General features: G+C 45.7%; 1 protein-coding gene across 2 annotated transcripts in view; it reads right to left on the bottom strand.

Annotated features, from left to right (window-relative positions):
• Positions 1–25,710, bottom strand: part of CSNK1G1 (casein kinase 1 gamma 1) — a 106,637-nt gene that overhangs the window by 80,761 nt on the left and 166 nt on the right. Inside the window, exons 1-2 of one of the 2 annotated variants that reach the window (XM_075765023.1) lie at positions 23,262–23,280; positions 4,403–4,516 (exon numbers count right to left, since the gene is read on the bottom strand). The gene's annotated coding sequence lies outside the window, so the exon portion shown is untranslated. Of the gene's footprint in view, positions 1–4,402; positions 4,517–23,261; positions 23,281–25,710 lie in introns of those variants that run through there. The other variant, XM_075765022.1, reaches the window with a different exon arrangement.

The following is a 25,710-nucleotide window of genomic DNA, read 5'->3' as shown; positions in this document are numbered from 1 at the left end:
TTCATGCATTTAGATTCTTAAGAGGTGCATCGTACCTGCACCAACCACACCGTTCAGGGAGTGGCTGAAGGTCCAGCCAGGAGACCACCGTTATGGCTTATGGCCAGCTTGGCTGTCCAGTACACACACCTTCCTCTTCAAACTGCACAACAAGGGGAAACACAACGGGATCTGGAGCAAGATATCCTTGTGGAGAAGGGAAACAACACAGCTCTGCTTTGATTTATCTAGTCTTTGCAGACCCAGAGGAGAAAACAGATCCAAAAATCCAGGTATTAGATCATTCACCCCCAGCAGAAGAGTCCCTGTACAGTCTTCTTCCACGCAGAGCGGTCTTGGAAAGACAGTGCTACTTGAAGCCCTAGAATGGGGATGTTTTGGAGACAAGAGCTGCATGGACCTTCTAGCAGTCACCATCAGGACTACTCACCCCGTGCCCCCCAGTAAAACATCAGTGCACTCTTTTCATCCAGCTGAAAAAACGAGACAGGAGTCGGTTTCCCACGGAAACATGAAATAAGAGTCCGTCGAGCAAAGCACAAGAGTTGATGACAGAAGACCTACAGGTAGGTAAGAAGCCTAGCTGACAACCAGAATGCACATCAGGATCGGCACGGTGGCAGAGTCACCAGATAGACTTAGCCCATAGAGTGCTAATTGCCCAAGTAATGCTAATTCTCGTAAGACAGCTTGATCCCATCCCCCCCCTCCCAACAGGACATTTATGGAAACATTAAAAACCATGGAAAAGGCCTCATAGCGTACCACAAAAAATAAGGATCCATCGTCGCTCGAATGAAACTGCAAGGCTTACACTGGGTTTTTAGCAAGGAAATGGAAATCGTGCTGACATACAATTGTTCCACCCCCGTGTTCGCCTTCACACATTTCTTACAGGTCAACGTTAAAGAATTAAGTCTTGTTCAGCTAAACATCTGGTGGCTGTTGCTAGAGGAAACAGACTATCTGCAACATTTGAGCAAAAATAATGAGTTACATAAAAGCCAGACTGCATAAGCAAGAACAAGTGTTTTGCGAGTCTATGAATTTCAAACATCACATGAAACCCCACGTTTAATTCTCAGGTTAGAATACGATGGAGCGACGCTGTACGCATTGCAAAAGTCATGAAGAGTCGAGTTTTCTCTAAGTTTACGAGAATATTATCATGCTGTAGTGTAATTAACCTTCTTGCTAGCAGCTGTCCTAAAGATTTTCTGTAAACAGCAGAGACAGATGAATTACAGCTTCAAAAATGGACCAGTTCAGCTCTAGGCGTTTTCAGACTTACATCAAGTCACTACAAGCTGAAGAGTTAGAGAAGAAGGTTTTGGTCATTAACTATTTGAGTTAGGGGCTCCCCCATGCCTAGCGGAAGAATATTTTCCTACAGAAAAGGCTACAGAGCACCTTTTCAGACACTGTCCTCTTTTCCTCCGGGTTTATCAGTGTTTGGAGACCAACATCCAACAGCTGAAGCTACGCTGCACTGAACAGGAGGAGTGATTTTGTGGAGAAAGTTGAGAAGGAGCTCTAGTGGCATCACCATTGGAGTCTCTAAGCCCAACTAGAAGCCTTATAAGATGACAGATTTTTTGATACAGGCTTTAGAGATCACAAAGTCCCACAACAGGAGAAGCAGCATTCCTAAGAACATCTCAAGTAGTGTAGCTCTAATATACTGGAATTGCACTTCACATTATGTACCTTTCTACAAATAGATATTGCTGTTCTTTGAGGAGAGCTTCAGCACTTAAATAATCCAGAAGCCTGATGGATGACTAATACAACCAGAAAGCTTCACATACAGAAGGATATTTTAGCTACCACACATCATCAGGACCGCTCTCAATACGTGGCCAAAGAACAGTGGAGGCACCTACAGCTTTCACTGCTGTCTCCCTCTTTTTGACATTGGTTGAGACTTTGGTTCCAGCTAGCTTCCTCCAGCACCACCTGGAGAAGTCCACTCTGCAGTCAACCCCAATCCCTTAGCCCAGTGTTCTCCTGTGCAAGCCACCATTGGCCCAGGTCTACCACAATACCGCTATGTACTCTATCTACTACTATGCAGAAAGCCACTCCAACGCACCCCTTAGTGAGCACAATGGAGACGTAACACGCGAGCAACTGCGTAAGACAGGAATTTAACCATTTAACCACTGTTCATTTATGCTCTCCAGGAAAAAAATCTGCTCCTAAAGCCAGATTCTTCAACCTGGATGTGGTTCACCAAGCACACTGGAGAACGACATGGCAGAGTCTAGAGCTAACTCCTCACTCGCACGGACAATGCCTGATTCCGCAGCACAAAGGCAGGAGTAGAAGCACCTGGCACTGGTTTCACCGGAGCTGGGAAGAAATCAGGCCAGCGCACTTCGGCTTGGGGATCCTGAGGCAGGGAACACTTGGATAAAGACACAAATGTTCCTTGAATGAGTAAGGACGTGAGTCGGGGTGCTAGCTTAGAGGAGTATGGGCAAGCAGAAGTCACGAAATTGGAGAAACAGAGTTTCTTTAAATATTAAATACACATAAAGATAAAAGCAGGCAGGAACGGGATACCAGCGTAGGCAGCTTGGGAGCAAGATCCACGGCTGAGGCAGGGGAGCTTTTCAGTGTCTTGGAATTGGTAAAGAATTTCAGTAATGCATTATCAACTGCTACTGTATCAAAAAATAAAGACAGGATGGGTCTCCTCGTTGTATCGTTTAGCATTCATGCTGCCTAGGAGTCTGCTAAGAATCCACATCCTCAGGTGTAAGTGGCCGAACAGAGAATGAGAGGGGGAACAAATTAGACATAGTGAGCCAGATAGAAGCTTTGCCCAAGTGAAAAAACATGCTACAATCCCAAACCCCACAGAAACAGATTGATCTGATTAAAAAAAACCCAAACATTCCCAAGATCCCAGATGTCGTACAGGCAGGATGAAGAAAAACAAGCCAAAGGGTTCAAGTCACAAAAGAAACCCTCCACCACATCACATCAACAAAGCTTTAGACTTCAGGGGCTTTATCTTTAAGACGAAACAATATAAAATGAAGCACAGTCAGATGACTACAGTCTCCGTTGGACTCATGTGGAGATATTAAAAGCACTGTACTGCACCAGTCAGAATTGCTCAAACTAAAGACTTCTCTAACAATTAATGGCACTCCTACTACTGGCACCAAAAAAAGATAAATCCGTTTTAGGGGATGAAGCTGCAAACTAATTTGAGATACAATATCAAGTCAAATTGAAAACAGATTTTTCCTCCAGGCTGGAAGCTACTGAAAGCTTGAAACCGTTGTCCATCCATCTACCCTCCCCCCCCCCAGCTGAAATTACCAAAAGGCAAGAGCTCATTAAGCGTTCTACATACAAAATGCAAAAAGGAAATTACAATTCAGAAAGAATTTGTTTTGTCACATCATTTTGTCCAAAAGTAGAAATGCTATTTCCCAAAGGATGATACACAATTATGTTCCTAAACAAAATGCCCCAACTACTTCATCAGTATCACTCAGCCTGCGCTGGCTTATGTTTGAACAGAAATGCGGTTTGGTGCCATAGATATGTTTCTTCACAAGTCCAGAAAGGGAAATCTAGTGCCAGTTTCACTCCTGCACCCAAAAAACCCCCCTCCTGCCAAGCAGAAGCTTTCACTGCTCTCAAGGTCATCACTTATCAAATCAAAACACTTGCTTTTTTGTTTACTTTCATCACTATTGCCCATCTCATGAAATTAAGGTATCTCTCTGCACCGGAGTCACTCACTCACCTACAAATGTTATTCCCTTCGATTTCTCTGTTCTGGAGGGGAAAATTTTCCCAACACCTTCAGTTTTGAGTTTTCTGCTCATTTCAGAGGCCAGTTGTAATAGAATAGGCAACCTAGCCTATATTTCACTTGTCACACTGGAACAAATGCTTAAATACAGGGCACATCAACTCTCCTCCTGGTAACAAAACATTTTTGGAGAAGCTTCGGTTCACCACTAAAGACTTTGGACTCTCCCTGACTTTAACCCTACCCAGTTTCCTTGTTGGAGACATTCATCTCTGACAAGGAGCACTGTAGCTACCTACTTCTCAGCTCAATGCGTACGTTTCTAAAAATAAAGCCAGGGAGAGTAAATCAGGGATGCAAGTTCCCAGAGAAGTTACCTCAGGTGAAAAATGCTGACAAAATTGAGAGGAAAAAAAAAATTAAAATGGAAACAAGGAATAAGAATTGAACAACTTGCATTGCGGTCTCCAAGCATCCTTCCACAGGCTTGACAGATATTTCACATACCCTGGTTATAAGTTACTGGATTTTATAGTGTTTTCCCTTGTATATAGTTATTTTTGGTTCTTTTAGGAAGGAATATTTGAATTCTATGCTAAGATGCTCCAGAATATCAAGCCACATGACACTCACCGCACGTTTGGTAATTCACTTCTTATGTTTGTTATCTGAAATCACAGGGTAGCAAGTGCTGGGGCACAGGAGCAGCAGAGCAGCCAGCCAGTCATATCTGTAGTCAATCTGGAAAAGAAGAAAGGACATTTTTAGAAAGTCTTAATGCAACAGTTCATACAAGCAACTTCCAATCTTGCTTTATTCTGCTAAGGAAGAAAAGGAAAAAAAAAAAAAAAAAAGAATACTGTGGATGAAACGGAGCCAAACACCATTTCTTACAGGAAAATCTAGTATTTTTCCTTACACCACATCAGGGCAAACTAATAGCTTTCAGTGCAATAACATGAATTTTAGTTCAGAAGATGACAGCATTTTCTTAAAATATAGATGTTTCTTGCTCTTCAGTAATTTTGGGTTTTGCTTTTGGTAAACTGTATTTCCCCACCTTGGGAAACAGGTTCCCGAACCTGAACTCCTGTGACGCAGCATCCCTAGGCTGGCTCCACCTCCTGTGATGTTCCAGGCTCTTTGGTCAGAGTGAAGCACGAGGCGCTTTTTTTTTTTTTTTGTGCCTTTTTCGTCATAAATAACACCCTCCAGAGCATATAGCTGTAGGGCAGAACAGGGCCCAAACACCAACTTCTGAGAGGGAGCGCGCTGTAACAGGGAAGTGAAGGTCAAACCAAAATGAAACCATTTCTGGTCACACTGGATAGAGTTTTCCAGAGACACACTGTTCCGCATTCACAACTTGGGCATTTAACTTCCTTCCAAAGAAAACACATGGATTCTTCTAATAAAAATTAAAATTTTTAAAGAGCAACTTTAAGTTCTGAGCAGCTCTGAGCGTCATCTAGAAGACAAGTTCTTCCGACACGCTGAAATACCACGTTAGACTCCCATACAGGGTATAAGCAGCCGGGCTCCCCAGTGCCTCACGGGCGCTCAAAGCCTACACCTAAGCTCACACTTTTATCCTTATTTTCTTAACTATTACAGCAGTGGTAGAAGTTCAAGGGTCCATGCTAACCTCTCAAACTGCTTGTTCTGTAGGCGCATGAGGGGAAAACAACGGTCACTCTTCGCCCTGACCGCACACAGCAGAAGGAAACCCTGTACCAGAGAACTTTTTCGCTTTCTCCAACATCAAGCCCAAGGTAGACTGAAGTCGCCATCACCATGCTGCCAAGAGACGCTGCTTTGACTGAAGCGTGCAGGAATTTGGTCTACCTCTGCCCTGTACTTTCATAAACTTGTTGTCAGGCCAGCCCAAGTCATATACGTGCTTTTCCAATGTCATTCATGATTTCTGTCCTCAAGAAGCTACAAGGATTGCTCAATGGCATTGTAAGAGACTTCAAAAGTCTCCACGAGCTCACAACAGCTGTCTTAATTAATCCTCGTCTACAATTACCCAGCACCAGTTCCTGAATGAAGCCAACCACCGGGGTGAGGAACACACACCGCTGCTCCACAGCTTCACTGTGCAAGCGGGGAGTGACACCCATTCCTCTAAAATGAAAAGGTGTGAGGTAGTTGAATGTATCCCCAAATATTAAATTTATTGCAAAGCATTTAAGGCAAGCTTTTGTTCTACTTGACACTAAAGTTGTGGCAAGTTATTTGACCGGGTCAAAGGCTGCAGCAAGGAAGAACCAGCCAAACTTGTACCAAATAAAACCCTATAAGAAAGAGAAAACGCAAGCACCTATATGCTCAAAGAGGGATTGCAGCTTCATTTAGTTACTTGACATCATAACCCTGAAAGCACTCTTGGGCAAAGAATAGGAGTATCTCATTAACATGACTGTCCACATATTTAAACGCTGAACACCCTTTAACCCGGTGAAGCTTGCTCTTTTGCCGCGTTGAACGCACCTCAGTTAAACTTAGAAGGAAAAACAAAAGTTGTGCATAAAAATTCCAAATCGGGTTCATCGGCCAGAAAGCACCTCGGTTTCTTTACATAAATACCAACCTCTAGCTAGAGGTGGCATCTCCAAACAAGGAAGCTAAACGGAAGAGTTTGTTTATAACCCACTCTATGCTACAATGATTTACTTCAGGAATAAAAGTAAATAAGTCATCTCATACGATCCTAAGGATCAGGTTCGAACCAGGGGTTAGGTATTGTTCACGTTCTGCTCGAAGAATGAGACAACAGGCACGTTAGGGAGGAGTCAAAGTGTAGCGTGAGAAAATCCGCCGTGCTGGTCACCTTCTGCTACTTCCTACTGGCAAGGCCAGGTGAAAAAATCCATCCTCACCTCATACAAAACATTTACTGACAGATCTTTTGACCTGCAGCACAGCAAACACAACTCTTCCCACGTTCATGTGGATGGGACTCCAGCATCTTGAAAGCACCAGAGGTTCAAAAGGCAGAGCTCATTTTCCATCCTTTCCCTGGCCGTACACTGGTGGTGCTGGGTTCACCCAGAAATCCCACCCGGTAGCAAGATGGCTCAAGCAAAGCACGAAGGACCCCAGAGTAACGAGAGGATTCGGCTCACGACTACAGCACACGTTAAACCCGGCCCAGAAGCCAGGAACCTTGTTTAGCTGCAAGTGTGGCATGATAATGAAAGCTACCTCCTGCAGCAAGAAAAAGCAATGGTTAACAAGCGAGAATATGTGGACAACCCAGTTGGAGCACTAGTTGATCATGGTAACAAGCTCCAGTCTTTCCTTTTCAAGAAAGCCTCGCTGCCCAAAGCCTAACATTATGCAGGATCACTGAGTGGTTTGGGTTGGAAGGGACCTCAAAGCCCATCTAGTTCCAACCCCCCTGCCACGGGCAAGGACACTCTCCGCTATCCCAGGTTGCCCAAAGCCCCATCCAACCTGGCCTTGAACACTGCCAGGGAGCCAGGGGCAGCCACAGCTTCTCTGGGCAACCTGTGCCAGGGCCTCACCAACCTCACACGGAAGAATTTCTTTCTCAGATCTCATCTCCATCTCCCCTCCTTCAGCTTACAGCCGTTACTCCTTGTCCAGGGGATCACATCCCTTCTTGAAAGGAAGACTAAGGAGGCTGCAAGAGCTGCTATGGAAGGAAGAACGACAATGAAAGAGGTAGTCCAAAACCACAAATAGCAAGAAAGACCCTTTCTAGCTTTTGACAGATAATTAAACTTTTTTTTGTGTGTGTTTAATTAGTACCTCCAGACACCGAACCCATTTTCTGTGACATTTCCTTGATGGTGCTAGCTAGGCCTTTGGCTTGGAGACATGTATCTCAGCTTGAACTCAATAGACCTTGGCTTTGTACGACCATGCAGACATAACGCAGAATCCTTTGATTCTAAAGAATCCTCTGCTTCCTATCAGACAACTCGCTTCAGGAAGAAGAGTTATTTATTTTACAGAGTGCCAAAACCAGAAGGATACAAGCATCTGGGGGCGTGGAGCTGGGCACGGTTGGGTCCCACGCACCTGTATTCTGGACACGCTCCTCTGCATCGCTTGACATAACCTTGGCAAAGCCGCCTCTTCTCAGCACACTGCCAACAAGCAGCGTTTCTGTTCAGCCCTCAACGGCCACAATATTCAGAAAAACACCATCGCATCAGCTGAAGAAGCCCCACAGACGCCCAAAACCTCTTCTGGCTGTCAGTGAGAGAGAACAAGACTACACCAGAAGCTTTAAGCCTTACTAGATGTTTTTCCCCCACTACTTTTCAAAGCAAGGAGCAGATGAGAAGGCTTGTTTCAGTTTCAGAGCAAAAACTAATGTCCCTGAGGGCAGCTTGTGAAGAGATGATATTTGCTACCTTAGAGTACACAACCAGGTCTTTCATCTCCTCCAGGGGCCGGGCTAATCTGTGCCAGCCTGAACTGAGAGACACGATTTCCGAGGCACAGCGCTTGAAAGTTCGGGGTATACCACAGACACTTTTCGGCTCCCGGAGGAGGACATCGCTTCTGCCACAGCAGGGAAGATGACTCTACAAACCCATTCCTTATTAGCTCTCTTGGGAAGCCGGTACACAGACAGTTTTTGGATCTTTTGTACTTCAGCTCATTATTATTTTATTACCAGTTAGCAGCACAAAACTCTGGGTAATACTTTAAAAAAACCACTTGTCATCTTTAAGCTTGAGGCATTTATAGTGTTACCAAATTAAAGCATGGAAACGATATTAAAATTCCAACCTAATGGACGCTGTCCTACTCCAAAATCTTCATGTTGTCCAGCATGGCAAAAGAGGTAAGAGAGCTCCTGATGGCATTAGATGATGAAACAAAACCTCAAGAGCAAACAAGATGCTCCAGCACTCGCATCGAGCTCAAACAGTGAGAACTTGAGAACTTTGCTTAGCAGCAAACAGAATGCGTAGCTGTCCAGAAACAAGTGCCTTATTTGAAGAAGGGACCTATCAGTCCTGGATCAACGAATAGTTCGGGTGAGTAGATTTTCAACCAAAGCGTTCCACGCCCATATGGAAAAATAAGGGGTCTCTGGACCATTTCTCATGTGCAGGGAAGTCTTTTCAGGAGATCTCATCACTGTCAGACAGTTTTGGCATAAAACTTTAAATGTATTTCTGTTCCAAGACAAATACATTATCATTCAAAAGCCTCATCTAGAAAAAGGAAACCCAGCAAGAGCATTTTTATGTATTAAATCCTCACCTCAAACAAACTCCCAAAGAAAAGTCTGCCTAATGGTTAAAAAAATCAGTGAATACATGAGTTTGCAGCACGAAACATCCCTCTCCTGTTCTGCCAACACATAAGGAACAGCTCTTCAGGGGGTAATGAAAGTATCGGGGTGACAACTCAGAAAGTCCAGCAAATTTAAGCTGCACGTTGCATGAAAGAGGAGGGAGTGAGTCCCCATCTTCAGCTTCAGTCAGACAAGAGCAGCTAGAACGTATCACCTGCACCTCCACCCATCTACTGCTCTGCTTGCTCACCAGAAACCACTAACAGCTACGGCTCAGAGGAGAGCAGCAAAATACCTAAAGCTGTGTCCTCAGAGAGCGAAAGAGGTGAACCAAAGAATACAGCCCACCTAGCTTCACCTCCAGCGTGAAGCAGCAGCCATAAGCAGATGCCTGGGAGAGGGAAAGAAGAGGGTAAGCAAACATAACTTCTCCATGCACTCTTCCACCTCTGTTGGTTTTTATTTCCAGGCCTTCCCAAGTCAGTTTGGACTTCTGGGTCTTCAAGAACACTCTCTGCAGCCTCTTCATGAGCTCATCCAGTTCCTCTCTGAACTTGCCCAAACTTTTCGTAGCCACAACAGCCCTTGGCTAGTTCAACAAGTCTACTATTCACTGCCTGAAAAACAACGTCCTGCTTCTTCTGAACCTACCTCCTGTTAGCTCCATCTGATCCTCCCCAAGTCTCACAGCAGAAGTAGTCGATCCTCCTCCCACATCCACCACTGCTTTCATTGACCTGACCTAACTCGCCGCTGACCCTTTAATATTAGCTAGACATAAATAACCACTTCTTGTCAGAAGGGCAAGAGTAAGAGACTAACTTTGATTGCATAGACTAAATAAGCATTATGTGCCAACTAGCTGGGAATAAATAAGCAGTATTATCTGTCAATTATCAGTAAATTTTAAAACCTTTGTCTAGTGGACAGCAGAGCAGCAGTGAAGCAGAAAGAACCCAAACTACACGTCAGGGCTGCCTGCCCTCAAAACATGGAAAGTAGCAGCGTTAAACAGGGAAAGCCATACCTTGCTGGGTAGATTTTGCCGTCTTTTTGCCCAAACCAAAAATGTTCAGCACCTGGAAAAGAGCTGGGCAGAAAGCTGAATGCCTCAACAATTGCTCTTGAAGCAAAGCTCCGCTTGGACTCAGTAATTTGCAAATTCCTTCCTGAATACACCCCAGAGCTGACATCTACATTCATTCTGCTCAACTGGAGAAAAAGAGAGTCAGCTTTTATTCTGGCACTGTACTTGGGCACTGCTCAGAACAGTGTTTATCGTCTGACACCTAGGTAAAAAAAAAAAAAAAAAATACTGCTGCTTGCAAAAACCATTTGATATCTCTCAATTCCCTTAACTCATGAGTAGCCCACACATTTCAAACGTAGCAAGGGAATGCTGCAGGCAGGTCTAGATCTCAATTTCGCCTTTACAAAAGCAGAACAGCAAACAAAACTGAGTTATTTAGCAGCATGCCTAGCTGCAATCTCTGTGTGTGTGAAGGTTCGACATTCCCAGCAAGCCGCTGAAAGCTGCATGTACTTCTAATGCATAACAGGTAGCCTACGTTCTGTTAACAGCAAAATATTGAAGACTTCAAAACTGATGCCAATGGTCTTTGTGATGAAAGGGAACAGAATAGTGCCTCAAGTAAGACAAGGAGACTACAAAATTTAGAGAAAACACGTGGGCAACTTCAGATAGGGTCTACTCACAACACATGAATGTCATGAAATGGAATTCTTTCAATCTTCTGACTCATCTGGAACAGAGTCCTGCTTGTTCTAAACTAAAATTCTTTATAGAAAAAGTTTTCACTGCCTATACTTAGTGAGACATTACCAACATGAAGCTAGACTACCTGTTTCCAGCAGCGAGCAATCGTTTGCTATGACGTGGTTCAATGACATCTCAGTCTGAGCACACAGAAATTTTACAGTCCCGCCGAGGATGCTCACAAAAGGTAACTATATTCATGGAAGGGTTTGGGTGGGAAGGGACCTCAAAGCCCATCTAGTTCCAACCCCCTGCCATGGGCAGGGACACCCTCCACTAGCCCAGGTTGCCCAAAGCCCCATCCAGCCTGGCCTTGAACACTGCCAGGGAGCCAGGGGCAGCCACAGCTTCTCTGGGCAACCTGTGCCAGGGCCTGACCATTCTCATCATGAAAAAAAAAAAAAAGAAAAAAGAAATTATCCTTTCGATGCTAGCCTCCACTCCCGAAACCCTGACCTGTTTGATACAGCCTCCAAAGCTTGAAACTCAAACTGGGAAAGCCCACCCAAGGAGTATTTTCCTTTTCACTTCCAGATGATTTAACCTTTCCTCCCGCACCCCCCAACAGCTGCAGATACTGTGCAAGGAACAGTAGCCTGGAAGAACGATAGAGTGTGGCTCTGGGAAAAAACAAGCACACATCTTAATGTGAAACAGCTGCTTTTTACTCTTTTGTATGGCAAAGCGAAGAAAGAGAGCTTTCCCCTTTGGCTTCCCCCAAAACAAGAGCAGAGGGTACCGACGAAACAGCACCGGGTAACCGTCTGGGTGCCATGAGTTCAGAGGGGACTGAAACAGAGCATCCACCTTGATTAAACATTGAGTTATGATAAATATTTAAAAAGGGGATTTTGAACTCTCACTACCTTACCAAAAAGAAGCTTTAAGGAACACTGATCGCAATCTCTTAAGTGCCTCTACACAGCACTCCTTCACCTTACACCTTGCTCCGAAACACACAGTACCTGATCACACCCGCGTATTGCTATCATCACGGTGCACTTTGCTCATATTTTGGATTATTTTTTTCTTCCTTTTCAAGGATCCGTTTATGGGTTACATGAGTCACAGCTGATATTCTTCTAGCATCTGCACAAGGAACATTTCCACTCCCAGTCCCTCTGGGAGGAGAGGTACACCCCTCCTAAGTCAAGTCTAAAAGAAGCCCCAAATGGCATTTGTCTTGTTAGAGACAGTCAAGTTCACACTCCCAGGTTGCAATCCCAGCCTGGATCACACAATAACACTTTAAAAAAAATTTTAAAAATTCCATCTAGTCCAAGGAGTTTTCTTGCAAGATCCCTTTGATTCACATCTGAAGATGAGTTTCTTCAGTTCTTCGTAGGCTTTTGAAGAAAAGGGTAACCAAGCTCTGTTAGAGAGCACTCACCCCTCCCAGCCTTCACAGCAAACATAATCTGCTCGACATTCCCCACTCGCTACATTGGTTTACTAAATCATTAACAGACTCTCAATTTAATGCTGATACTCCCCCTCAAGCCTAAGCACAAGTCAGTAACCCAAATGTAGGTATTTAAGATCCTTTTTCCCCACCTGACAGGGTCAGAAAGCTTGCAACATCCTCAGATGACACCACCAGCCCTCTGAAGGGAAGAGGTGGCATCTTCCAAGAAAACCCCTCTCATCTCCATTCATCAAGGCCTTTGCTGCTCCTCAAGAGTTTCTGTAGACTTTAACCAGAATCTGCAAAGAAGCTATCTCTCCTGGTGGTTCTTCTCCACGTGTGAACCCCATTTAGGGGAGACCAACAATCCACATGTGCCCCAAAAGCTGGGAAGATGCTTGCAGTCTGAAACTTGCACCAGGATGAAAAAGATCTTTGAAGGAAAACCCAAGCGTGTTCTCCGTAAGATAGAGCAACCAAGGAGCTGCAGTAACCCCCAGGAGGAATTCCTGCCAGTTTCTCCCCTGCCTGTGCTTATCAGACTCACTTGTGAACAAGTTTAACTCATTATAGCAACAGGAGAAAACCAACCCAACAATACCTGGAGAGCTTTGTGCCAGGTTAGAGAGTCAGGCCAGCTCCAGAACAGGTTTGACAAGCACCAGCAGCAGTACATGGGAAAGGCAGGACCAAAACCTCCCCGTTTGGGCACAGCAGTTACCACCACAGCCTTACAAGCTTTTAACGCTCCACAACAGGACGTTTCAATACTAAGCAAGGCATCGAAACACCAAGTTTCATGTTTAGGTACAAAACTACATGAACTAAAAAGTGCTAAAAAGACTGCTGGCTTAGTAGCCCAGTTTCCGATTAAAGCTAGATTTTTAGCAGGCACGGATCAGCAAGCTAAGAAACTAAAAAAAGCAATCCGCAGTTGGTCAGCCATGACACGAACACAATCAAAACAGGACCGGTAAACATTGCAATCATCACTATAAACACTTCATGTAATTAGTATGACACAGAGCAGGACATTAATATGTGCGTGCTTCACTCGTCGTCGCGCCTGCCCAGTTCTGGGCTATCAGCCGATCGCCGCCTGCAAAGGAACGCCCGGCTGCTTGCTGGTCACCATCCCACGCTAGAAAAGCTGAAGAGAAGCATTATGAACACCTCCTCCAACTTTCTGCATGAAAAAGGTGGAATTCTAAGATTTTTTTTTTCCCTTTTAAAGGGACCAAGAACTTCATGTTCAATTACTTTCTTCATCCTTTATTTCTAATTTTTTATTTGCCTAGTTTCGGTTTCTACCTATCCCACCTTGAAAGGCTTTTACACATAAGCCGCAGTACGTTGTACAGCAAATCTCCTTTGAGTATGTACAACCCGGGAGACCTGTATGTACAGCGTGCTGAGAAACACGGAGATTTGCCTTCCAGTAAGTATCTGTAAGCCATCTTCCAGAGCTCTTCAGAAATATTGCCTCCCCAGCCTGCCCCAATATTCTGAAAGAGCAGGGGGGTCATAAAGTTGAAATAATTGAGATGAGAAATGCCCTCCTGCTATTCTGTCTCCACCCACGATGATCGCAGATGTTACAGGGAGCAGTAAGCTTCTGCAGTCTGCTCCAGCATCCACAACAGCTGGATTACAGATGTTAGTGTGGGCACGCCTGCCCAGTCCTACCAGCATTCATTTTATGGACCTGCTGACCACAGGTTTGTCTAACCACTTTTTGAACGCATCTAAACCATCATCTTCCACAAACTCCTAGAACAACAAGATCCAGAAGTTTGTTGCCTGCTTTTTAAAGAAATGCTTCCAATCTTAAGAGTCTCAGACATTTTAGACTCCCCAGGATAGGCAGCTGCTCCACTGCCTTCAACTCAACTACCCTTCTCTGTATGTTTTCCAACTCTGCTGAAGATGCAACGACCAGAAACGCACAACGCAATAGAGGTAGTCACACACTCGCCTACTGAAATTCACCCAGCATATTACTCAACGACCCTAGTCGTTAATCAGATTAATATTTCAGCCATCCACAAAAACAAAACAATGCGTACTACCTGTAATAAGCAAGAGACCCGTGTGCCAACAATAACCGAGTCAATGCCAGGGAGATAAAACCTGACGGTCCCAAGCCATGCCCATACCAAACAATAAGGGTTTTGCCCACTCACCTGCAAAGAGTTTCTTTCACAAGCCAAAAAAAACCCCACACCGCTCACTGCGCTCCTAAACATCAGCAAGCGCGGCAGACACTTGAAATTCCTGTTCGACTTCCCAGCGACAACTTTTCCTATTCAGCTGGCAGCGCGCTACCAACTTCAGAGAAGTTTGGTGTTTTTCGAGGATGGCAGAAGATCTCCAGAAACCTAATTACACATTGAAGGCATCTTCATTACACTCGTAGGATGAATTACGTATTTAGTTAGAAGCAGCCTTAACGAAAAGCTGCTGAAGTTGAACACGGAGAGTAAGCCTCACTTCACACAAGGAGGCAAACCCACACAATAAAGCAGATGCCAGAACCGTCCACCTCTGTGCGCCGTCTCACACACTCTAAAAACTTCCCCCAAAAAGCTGGGGTAAAGTGCTATTTCGTACGGATAAACTGAACCTTACCTCAAGGGCAAACATTACCATTCACAGAGTTAGGAAATTGCATCTGTATGAAGTCACTTTGATTCAACTTCCGCTTTCAATCCTCAGTCTTCAGCGCAGCTGTCAATTCGAAACATTCATTACCGAGTAATCTGCTCTACGCACCAAGTCGCATCTGTCGTCTTTGAAGCCTCGCTACCCACCAGTGAGGATCGCTTTGTACCAGTAGATCACCTGTAGACCTTGTGAACTGCATTCAGATACGGAGTTAATCACTGTCAACAGCGACACTGGAAGCATCAGCCGGTGATCCGGCACAAAAAGTTCTTCGACATCACCGAGCCCCAAAGCTCTGTCCACCATAGCAAAGCAGCCTTTACGTTTTGATATAGACACAAATAGAAAAAGTCTTTGTAGCACAAGGTCGTACCTAGCTTGCTAGAAGACTAAATTTAGCCACCTGTGCCTCAGGCGAATCTATTAGTTAGGGCAAGCTCGGATACTGGTGTGGAGCACTGGTCCAAGGGTAAACCCCTTGGAAGACTTGACTCCATTTAATTGCAAATGATCTCAAAGCTATTAACGGGGAGCCCGATATCACTTCGTCAAAGAGGAGATGTATTTGAACACCACAGGAAACTAGCATCAGGACACCGCGCTCCTGTTTTAAGGGTGGCTTGCTCAAGCGGCGTAAACGATTACTACGTTCAACGTTCGAGTCGGTAAGAGAGGAGCTCAGGAAGATTTAACAGATGGGGTTTCAGCACAAGTGTATTTTAGAACACCTCCTTAGCAAGCACATTTCCTACTCTAACACGCCTCGCGGTACAGTTATAACACGCTATAGAAGAGCGGATCAACGAGAACACAGGGATTATTCCAAGCTTTTGTAAATGTTAGAGACTGATTGAACAGTTTGTGAAGAGAAGCCCCGGTTTACCAAAAGGTGTCACAGCGAACAGCTTTGTCAAACGTTTAATAGTTTTCCAAGCCAAAAAGATGTGCTGACTCAGATTCTTCAGCTGTGTTGGGTCTGAGGATCAGTATGAGGCACGAGCCCGCAGAAGGAACACAGCGCTCAACTGAGGTTTGACATCGAGGATTGCAGCAAGCATTCAACAGAAGCTACCCATAGGGGGGAAAAAAAAAAGTTAAAGAATTTGGTCTCAAGACAGCACTGGGGAATATCCACACTATCTGCCTCAACCCTGCTTCAGAGACCCAAAGAACCTATTTTGGTGCAAGAAACCCAAACAGGAGTATTAACTCAATCACACAAACAAAACTAGGATTACCGAGATGACTGCGCCAAGTCCAAATGAGCACAAGGTTTCTTCCACTAACTGTTGAGTATATACGGCCCAGCCAGACACCACAGTCACACTCCATCCCCTCGAGCCTCTGCAAACAGATGGTAACAGGCCTGAACATCCGACGGTCACCCCACATGTAGCTGCTCTTACGCCCAAACCTGCCCCTGCAGCACCCCCAGCCGGGAGGATGCCGAGACCCTCAAGTCCCCCAGCCTACACGCTGCCAGCCAAAACCCCGAGCCATCGCCACAGCGGCCGACAAGTTACCCCCAAACCCCCGTCTTCAATCACGTTGTTCCCTTAATGTCAAAACGCTCAGTTTTCTGCGGCGACCGGAAAGAACAGAACAAGTGGTTCCAAAACACCACGCTCCCCATCGTAGATCTTGACAAGTGAAGGCACTCTGGCACGCGCAGTAACTACTAACATTTAGAAATGATAAAAAACACTGAGTACCAGTGCTGTATCCAGTAAATCTAGACAAAAACAAAGGACTGCGTATTGGTTTGGAGCCTAATACCAGTTCTGGATCTTAACCACTGAATAACATAAATTTCAGCAGAGATATTCTTCCCGCAGAAGCGGAGCACAGCCTAAGTATGATTTACCACCACTGGTGTTGCATCTATCACCAGTAAAACTGAAGCCTGAGCGCTGCCAACACCGCACAGAGCTTTTTCAGAATTAGAAACCTGTCAAAACCTTTCCAAACAGAGGACAGCTGGGAAGCAGTATCAGATGCCAAGGTGGCTGCAGGCCTGATCTCAGCTGCAGGATGATCATCCAGAGAATTCGAGGACCTCTAAACCGTCTAACCTGGCACTGATGCTAAGCCAGCTGAGGTAGTCCGTGGCTAGCAAAGTGGGACTGCAACCAGGGAGCAAACATTGGTCAGGGTGGGGAAGAACCTTGCTACCTGGTGGACGCACACATGGCACGTATTGTGGAAGGGTTTATTTCCATCTAAGAAGTTACTTAATGCATATGTTGCCACAATCCCTCCCTCCCAGTACAAACCAGTGTGGTGTTACCTGCTACTACAGCCCTGCCAAAAAGCGACAGCAAGAACAAGTCTTCGTGAGTCTTCATAAAGGTGAAGCCTTTGAAGTCTAACTTGGACTTGAAAAGAGATAACTACAAAGTATGTGGTCTCTGCTTCATTAAAATAAGATGGTACAGGTTCTTAAGTTTCTTTTGTTCATTGAAACTTGTTCTTTTAAGATCTAGGAAATAAAAACAAGCTGTAGAAACCAGCCTTGCACGTTACAAAGGAAGACAGTTACAACGTACCTAAGGACAGACGAGACTAGCCAAAACCAGGGTTGCTGCAGCATTTACAAATAAGAAACTTGTACCAAACTTCATAAAAGCCGAATTTGTTTCATTACACTTGCCAGAATTGGCTCTGTCAATGGAACCATATTATAAGCCTTATTTTAGAGGACGACTTCTTATTTAGTTTTAATAAATCTAAATAAGCAGAAGTCAGGTGTACAAGGAATTTTGAGTCACGAGGACTTAGTGGGTCTTCAAGTTTTCGTTCCAAGACGCTTGAGATTGCTACACTTCAGAAACCCACCTAAAGGATATTATCCAAGAGTAGTAATAACTCAATTGATACACCCCTCCTTGCTGTGAGGAAGACTAGACAGATGCAGACAGATTTCCTTCAAATATTTTTTCCTGTAGCATGCTCTCCATTAACAGGGAGGAAGAAAAACGACCGCATCTGAATCTGCCCTCTGATTTATAACTCGGGAGCAAACACGCAGCAGCTAGCAAAGCAACACCAAGTCTGCTTTGTTATTTCTACAAACAAGATGTTACCCTAATTACGGGTGTAACAAAGATAGGTATTTAAGAAAAAAAAAAATACGCAGATGTCAACCTCCTAAGCACACAAGATTTTCTGCTACATTAGATAAGTTATGAACTGAGCTGCATAGCAAATCGCTAAGATGGAAGCGATCATATTTTGCAACGTCAAATAAATAGCTTCAAGAAACACATACTTCAGCCTGGTTGGCCTCACAGAGCTCAAGCAGATTTCTCCTACAACTTAACTAACCCGGCTTCAGCACTAAAGTACAGTGATTCCTTGTGGGGTGGAAAGGAGGAGTAGCTCTATAGAAAGCAGGTATTCCAGAGTTTTCTTAGCATCATCACAAACTGCATGAAGTCACCAAGCTTTATCAACAGACATTAAAACACGTATATAGGACAGCAGCTACTCGGGATATTTAATAAACGACGCGGCCTCCCCTAATGTACCATGCGCAATATGGCCGGCTCATTTACGGAAACGCGACAGCTTCAGAAAAAAAAACGAAAGCAGATGCAGGTCTGCAAAAAAACCCTTTCACTTCTTTGTAAACAGCCACAATTTTCCCAGCCTAAAGGAATGCCATAATATAATCACCACCATAATAATAATAAAAAAAAAAAGGAGCAGAACAGTTTTCCCACCTCACCACTGAGTATCCCCAATTCTTGCGTTAAATGCTAGGAGTAGCAGATCCAAGCTATTCAATTGTCTTCCACACAGCACAAACTGTCAGGCTAATCTTCAGGGTAGAATTTGCTGTCAACTCTTCAGGCTATTAAGTTATTATCTGGAAGAGATTTGCTCACAGACGAGCAAACCAAAACAGAAGATTCAGACAGGTAAGAGACACCTATCCATTTCGGAAGATGAGCTGCTCTAAATAGATCTTACGGGAAGGAATAACGTATGAAAAGTCAGGAGAAAATGGTGGTAATCCCACACCAATTGAGTCTCCTTGTTGGTTTTGCCAACTTCTAGAAACAAGTGGCCTTCTTTTAAAAGGTAGGTACTGCGTGATGAACCAGAAATCAGACAGGTATTTTAGCAAGGAGTTAAAAAATCCCCACTCTCTATTTGGAAAAAAAAAAAGTCTAGGGGGATTTAGTATGGAATACGGTGATCAAGGAGGCACAACAAGTCTCCATAGAATCCCAGAGTGGTTTGGGTGGGAAGGGACCTCAAAGCCCATCTAGTTCCACCCCCCTGCCATGGGCAGGGACACCCTCCACTAGCCCAGGTTGCCCAAAGCCCCATCCAGCCTGGCCTTGAACACTGCCAGGGAGCCAGGGGCAGCCACAGCTTCTCTGGGCACCCTGTGCCAGGGCCTCAGCACCCTCATCATAAAAAGTTCTTATTTCCAATCTAAAACGCCTCTCTTTCAGTTTAAAACCGTTGCTGCTTCTCCTGTCACTGCAGGCCCTGCTAAAACATCTCCTCTCTCTCTCTCTCTTATAAGCCCCCTTTGTATGTTGAAAGGCCACACTAACTTCTCCCTGGAGCCTTCTCTTTTCTCCAGGTTGAACAGCCCCAACTCTCTCAACCTGTCTTCATGGCAGAGGCGCTCCAGCCCTCTGATCAGCTTTGTGGCCTCCTCTGGACTTGCTCTAAGAGGTCCATGTCTTTCTTGCACTGGGGACCCCAGAGCTGGACACAGTACTCCAGGTAGGGTCTCACCAGAGCGAGTAGACGGGGAGCATCACCTCCTTCAAGGCGACTCCTTTGCATCCTGCACACCATGCTTTCCATGCTGGCATTTCAGCCACTGTAGACTGAAGCCTTCAGTCATCTTACCTCTCTGCAGGCCAAGGTGACCACTGCCAGAATTTCATCAAAACCAGGAACTTCACAGGACTCCAAAAGCGTATCTTCAGTGACTTCAGTTTGTGCAGGAACACGCCATGAAATAACACGGGGAAGGAGCCACTGCCTGTGGTCCGCAAAGCTACGGCTAGCACATGACGGAGGGAAGTTTCTGGAGGTGAAATTCAGGCTGAGAATAGGAAGGCAATGACCAAGAGTTGCGTGACAGCATCTCAAAGAATTGCTCCCACACTCAGACTTGGATTCATTAGAAATTTAGAAGGTCTTTGGACAACTGGAAGCCTGTACAAGAACAAGGACTGAATTAGCCAAAATAGCACCCAGACACTGGCACTTGCAATCAAGATCGAAGACTCCTCTGACACTTCAGAAGAAGAGCAGAGAAAGCCAGCAGATACAGAAGAGCATGTATCTGAGGATGACGCATCTTTTTTGGGGAAAAACTGATTCATAAGAACTTCACTTCCTCAAAACCCCCTACAGATGGAACAAGAATTAGGCACATAAAAATCAGAAGCTAGAAAAAAAAAAATCAATACAAGTAAAATAAGATGGAAAGACAAAAATAAAAATCAAGGCACAAGTGCGTTTCTACACAAATGCTGGAAGTCTAGAAGATAGACAAACTCAAAAGTCTGTTTTTAAAGTGATAATACGGATGTAGCAGTCTCATTCAAGACAGTGGTGGGCAGACAAGTCAATGGGACGTTCAAAGTATGCAAGGACCAAGCAAGCTTTTAGAGGATCTCGGCTTTTAGCATCCACCACCATTTGAGCAATCGAAGTTGACTGCGTCAGCAAGAAACACCCTGTAAATCAAAATTCCACCCTTAAACTAGAAAAATATAGTCTCAGCCACCCAAGCAGCGATGGCAGCTGTCACGCTATCACCAGAGGGTTGTACAAGCAGGAAACACAGCATAACGTAGAGACTTCAAATGTCTCCGCGTAAACTGTGCAAGTGTCTGGTCAATATATAGTGCCAAGAGTAAGTTCTTAAATAGCATAAAGCGACTTCTCTCCAGCAGCGGATGAGAGAAGCTGTAATTCCTGCCTTCACCTTGAACAGCAGCTGCAGTATCGGTATAAGCCCTGACCACGTCGTAGAAGTAACAGAAGCCAATCCAGCCAGTACGGCAAGGCTAAACTTTCAAGAGGGAAACTAAATAAAAATTAGTAAGGTTTTATAATTAAAAAAAAAAAAACAAACCCAAACAAAAACCCAAAACCAACAAAAAAACCCAGGAAAGAAGTCCCATGATTTACTACTGAATTAATAATCATGAGACAATGTCTCCCAAAAGTTAAAATTGTGTTTTACACCCACCGTGCTAAGCTTGGCAATCTCTACTCTCCCTGCCTGACCCCAGTAAAGCAAGCCAAGCAAATAAGGCTTCAGGCAGCAAAGGACTAACTCAGAAGATGAGGCGACAGCAACAACCACCTCACTTGACATACAAAGTCACCCAGGAGGAGGATGGGGAAGTTCCCTGCGTAATTTCTTGGTTAAAGCTGCACCAAGGCACCCGAAAGACACTCGCACCAGCTTTCACAGAGCGATTCAGAGCCATCTGAGCGATCGCAAACCAGGCAGCTGCGTCGGGCAAATCAGAGTTGTCCTAAAGAATGGACTAAATGGACGCAGGGCTAATTATATTTTATAAAATGAAGTCATGTCTCAGGAGTCAGTTGGAGGTTGTTGTCTGTCTTTTTTTCTTTTACCAGGAGACAGAGTACATGAAGAAGGAAAAGGCAACCGATATACTTCATTGAAAACAAAAAACAGAAGCATACTATGTGACAACATCCTTCAAAGCTCTTTGGAGAGCAAAACTCTAAAGGATAAAAGGGAAAATCCCTCACGTACATAAATAACTGGTTAAAAAAAAAAAAAGATAAGGAAGGGGGAAGAAAGGCATCACTGGTTTTGTAGCAGAGGGGACTCACCAAAGGATTCTGTTCTGCTCAACTATATCGAGCTGTGCGAGAGGAGGCAGCGCTAAGATGACAGCATTTGCTATTCTGAATAATTCAACATGATCAGTAAATAAGAGCAATGACTCCTAGGAATTGCAGTAAAATCTCGTGATACGAGTGGGTGATACAATTCAAAGCACAGCACATCAGGAACAACCACCCTAACTTCAGCTTAAAAAAAAAATAAATTTGACAGACTGAACTCAAGCCAACACTGGGGAACAGGACACCAGGGCTACAGCAGAGCATTCCACAAAAAACATAGCTCGGTGGTTTTTTGATCACAAACAAGCAGAACGTCTGCAATTACACGGACAATAACGTAGAACAAAACACGATGTTTTCTAAAGAGGCATCCGCACCATAAATATCACCTGCAGATCTGCTCAGCACCTCTGCCAACCTCCCCCGGTCGCTCGTGCTGCCCCTCCTGCTATCCCTATCTCAAAGAGGCTGGAGCAGAGCTGACACCGACACGAGGAGCAAGGAGAAGAGACGTGGAAAGGGAAGTCTAAACAGATAATTCAGCCCAGCCAAAAGACCACCAGGAATGGAAAAAGTAGTTTCCTAAAATCATGAATGTCACGGAGGAAGCAAAAAAGTAATTTGTTCTGAATTTGTTTCTTGCTAGGTTTTTTTTGACACCCCCAGTTCTTGTTTTCTGTCTCTTCCTCATGTGTAGACACGTAACAATTAGCCTAGGCGCTCAGTGTCCAGCTTTGTGTAAGGTAGTGAATATCGAGATGGTTCAAAGCGAGAGGACAAATCCATGGAAGAGAAGTATGAAGGTTATTAAATTCAAAAACCTGGCTCAGGGCCATCATAAACTGCTGGAAAAAGAAAAAGAAAGCAAAATTTCCCCAGATTAGATCTGCTGTATTTGTGTGCTCCCCTCCCCAGGCAGCTCCTACTGGTTACCAGTGAGCAGGATACTGGGCCAGATGGATTCCTGGTGAGACTAGGAATCCAGTCTCACCAGGAATGCACTTTTTAAGGCATTATAGAGGGTTTAATCTGTTAACCTGAAAATACACAGCAGCCAATTGCTTCAGAAGAACCGGAAAATAGTTTAAAAAAAAAAAACCACAAAAAAAGAGGCAACCTTGGTTTAAGGAAGGCAGCAAGTGGCTGCGGACTACGTTACACTTACAGTCTCACCCAGGTAGCAACTCCTCTCGCAATTGAGCTCTCTGAACCTGCCCACTTGATCTACCCCACCAGAATATTTTCCATCGGTGACTTCGACATCGAAAGTCAACTTGTTGTCGAACAGAGAATTGGAACAGCATAAAAACTTCCCCAGAAGAGTACTATAGATGGACTGAACCACTTCCGACATTGCAAGAAATGGTAGTGTGAACTGGAAAGCTCTTTAATCCAAGCAAAAAGAGACACACACAAGGTATTAGCTTGTCACTGCGACCCACGAGCCACCAAACCGATTCAGACGTGAAGGACAGCGGCACAAAGAAGTTACCTGTGGCACCGCACTGCATCCCAGAAAGACCTCCCCTGCCAGTCCGTGCCCTGCTCCGGTCAGGGACGTTCAGGGATTAGCTTTAAGCAAACACGTGCAGAGAAGAGATCGACAGAGAACCTGGAAAAGAGCAACCGCAAGGTTGGTGCGCGTGGTTTGAAAATAAGAAGCCAAGAGTTGAGTGCTTTCTGAAAGCACCGAAGGAGACAAGAGCTGTTTTCACAAAAGGCGACACTGGCGCAAACACAGATAGGTACGTACCAGCCGCAAAGAAATTTAACGTGAGAATCTGGTGCAAGTTTCCAACCATCGTGGCCAGAGGATAATAGAAGAGCTTTCCACATGAAAAACACAGCAAGAAGCCCAAATTGGCCTAAACTGGAAAGGACTTTAGGCCGGTAGTTGAAAATAGACTTGCAGAGTAAAGCGGAGAGCTGCGCCTCGTCTTCCTCGCAGCCCAACAGCTCTTAGAAAACTAAAAACGGCACCAACTGGACACTTTGCTGAGTCCAGAAAAAGCAACTTCGGGCCAGGCAATGCTTGAAGAAATACTTGTATCTAAACAAAGTTGAGGTACTTATGCAAGGAGTAAGTGTAAAGCACCGATTTTATCAAGCGGATAGTCTAAAGTTTCATTGGAGTCAGCAATATTTTTGCCAAAAGGTCGCAATATCATCTGTACTGGGGTACCACTACGCTGGCAGCCGGAACTTCAATATGGAAAACAAAGATTTTCCTGATCATTTCTCACCACGATCCTCCACGCTTTCTAACTACATCAGGTTTTATCACTAAGCATTTTTTTTTCCCCCCCTACACACCATGATATTTCAATTCCTTTCTTATCTGGTCACACCTTGCCAGCGGTCACCTTCCCCGTACAAGAACTCCTGCTGCTATTTATCATTGGCAGCATCTCCAGCTCATCCCTGACTCAAAGAGCTCTTGTGTCAGCCCAGCTTCACGTGGAAAACACCACTCTGCGCATCTCTCTACAACAGCAACGTAATAAATCCCAAATTTTCCTATCGGTGACGTTTCACCACATAGGCAACCCTTCCAAAACTTCAACAGCTGGCAGGCAGCGAGGAATCCTTCGCGGCTTTTGCAGCCCGAAGAAAGCAATCTCTCCAAACTCGTAACTCAAAGGCGCTCTTTGTATTTTTTGGAATGCATCAGCGGGAAAGCGCTAGTAATATTTGATAAGAGCTTCTCAACGGGAACAAAGCTCACGCTTCTCAGTTCAGTCGTCGTCCTCTCCCAGCAGGTTGGCAGAGACCGAGTTACCAACCTGGCGTTAAACCAGGGACGTAGAAAAGATGATTTATTTAGGTAAATCACAGCCAGGAGCTGGGGAGCGGAGAGAAGGAAAAGGCAAGTCCTGAAGAACTTGGGGAGTGGCAGCGTAAGCTGGTTACACATATGCATTAGGTCACTGATAAAAAAAAAAAATCAAGTCTGAGATCACACCCATGACAGTGTGACTCCAACCAGGCCACCGTCAGCCCGATAACGAGAAAGGGGGAAGGTGGAAAAACCTCACGCGAAGTCAGGACACAGCAGGTATTAACCACTGACCGCGAGCTCGGACTCGGGACAGGACGCTGCAGTCACCCCCGAGGAAGGCCGAAGAGGACGGTGGCCAGCAGCGAAACGCACTGGCGAGACGACAATCCCACGACCAATTCGGACAAGACGACAACCCCCAACCCTCCAAGTTCCGTACCGCGTCAGGCAACGCAGATATACAAGTTTCCCAGACATGGAGAGGGGGATAACGTACAACTTCTTCACGCGCAGAAGTTGCACGTCCGCTCAGGGTTACACGCGGCTTTGTTCCCCCGGAGCGCGACGGGGTTTAGGAGGAGCCCCCAAGCCCCCTGCGAAGCCCCTCGGCAGGAGCCCTGCCCCGCTGCTCCCCACTCAGGCCGGGACCACAGCCCACGAGAGACGCTTGTCGATGTGTCCCCCCCCTTCCCGATCCCCCCTTTGCGATCGGTTAGGGAAGGACGGACGCCCCGCACGCCAGAAAGCCGCCGGTGACGGAGGCGGTGCGGGGTCACTGCAGCCCTCACCGGGCCGGTTCTCCTCACACCCCCCCCATCCCCAGGCGCCTCCCGGAGCTCCGCTCGGCCGGCAGCCGGGCTCCCTCAGGGGTCCCTCGGGGCATTTTAAAGAAACCCCCGCGGCCCCCGGCCCCTGCCCTCCCCCGCCGCCGGGAACGGCCGGTCCGGCCCCTCCGCCCGGCTGGAACCCCCGTTCACACCGGCAGAACCGCGACCTCTCCCCCTCCCCGCACCGGGAAAGGCTCGAAGCGACGAGCCCCGCCGAGTCTCCTCCGCTAACGCGGGAGGCGCGGCCCCGGGAAGGCGGCCGGGCCGCGCCGAGGAGCGAACCGAAGCGACCGCCTCCACCGCCGCCACCGCCCAGGCCCCGCAGTCGACGGCGA

This window comes from Balearica regulorum, chromosome 12 (assembly GCF_011004875.1).
Source record: "Balearica regulorum gibbericeps isolate bBalReg1 chromosome 12, bBalReg1.pri, whole genome shotgun sequence".
Lineage (NCBI taxonomy): Eukaryota > Metazoa > Chordata > Aves > Gruiformes > Gruidae > Balearica > Balearica regulorum.
Note: the sequence above shows the minus strand (reverse complement) of the source record. Positions and strands in the feature narration are given on the sequence as shown.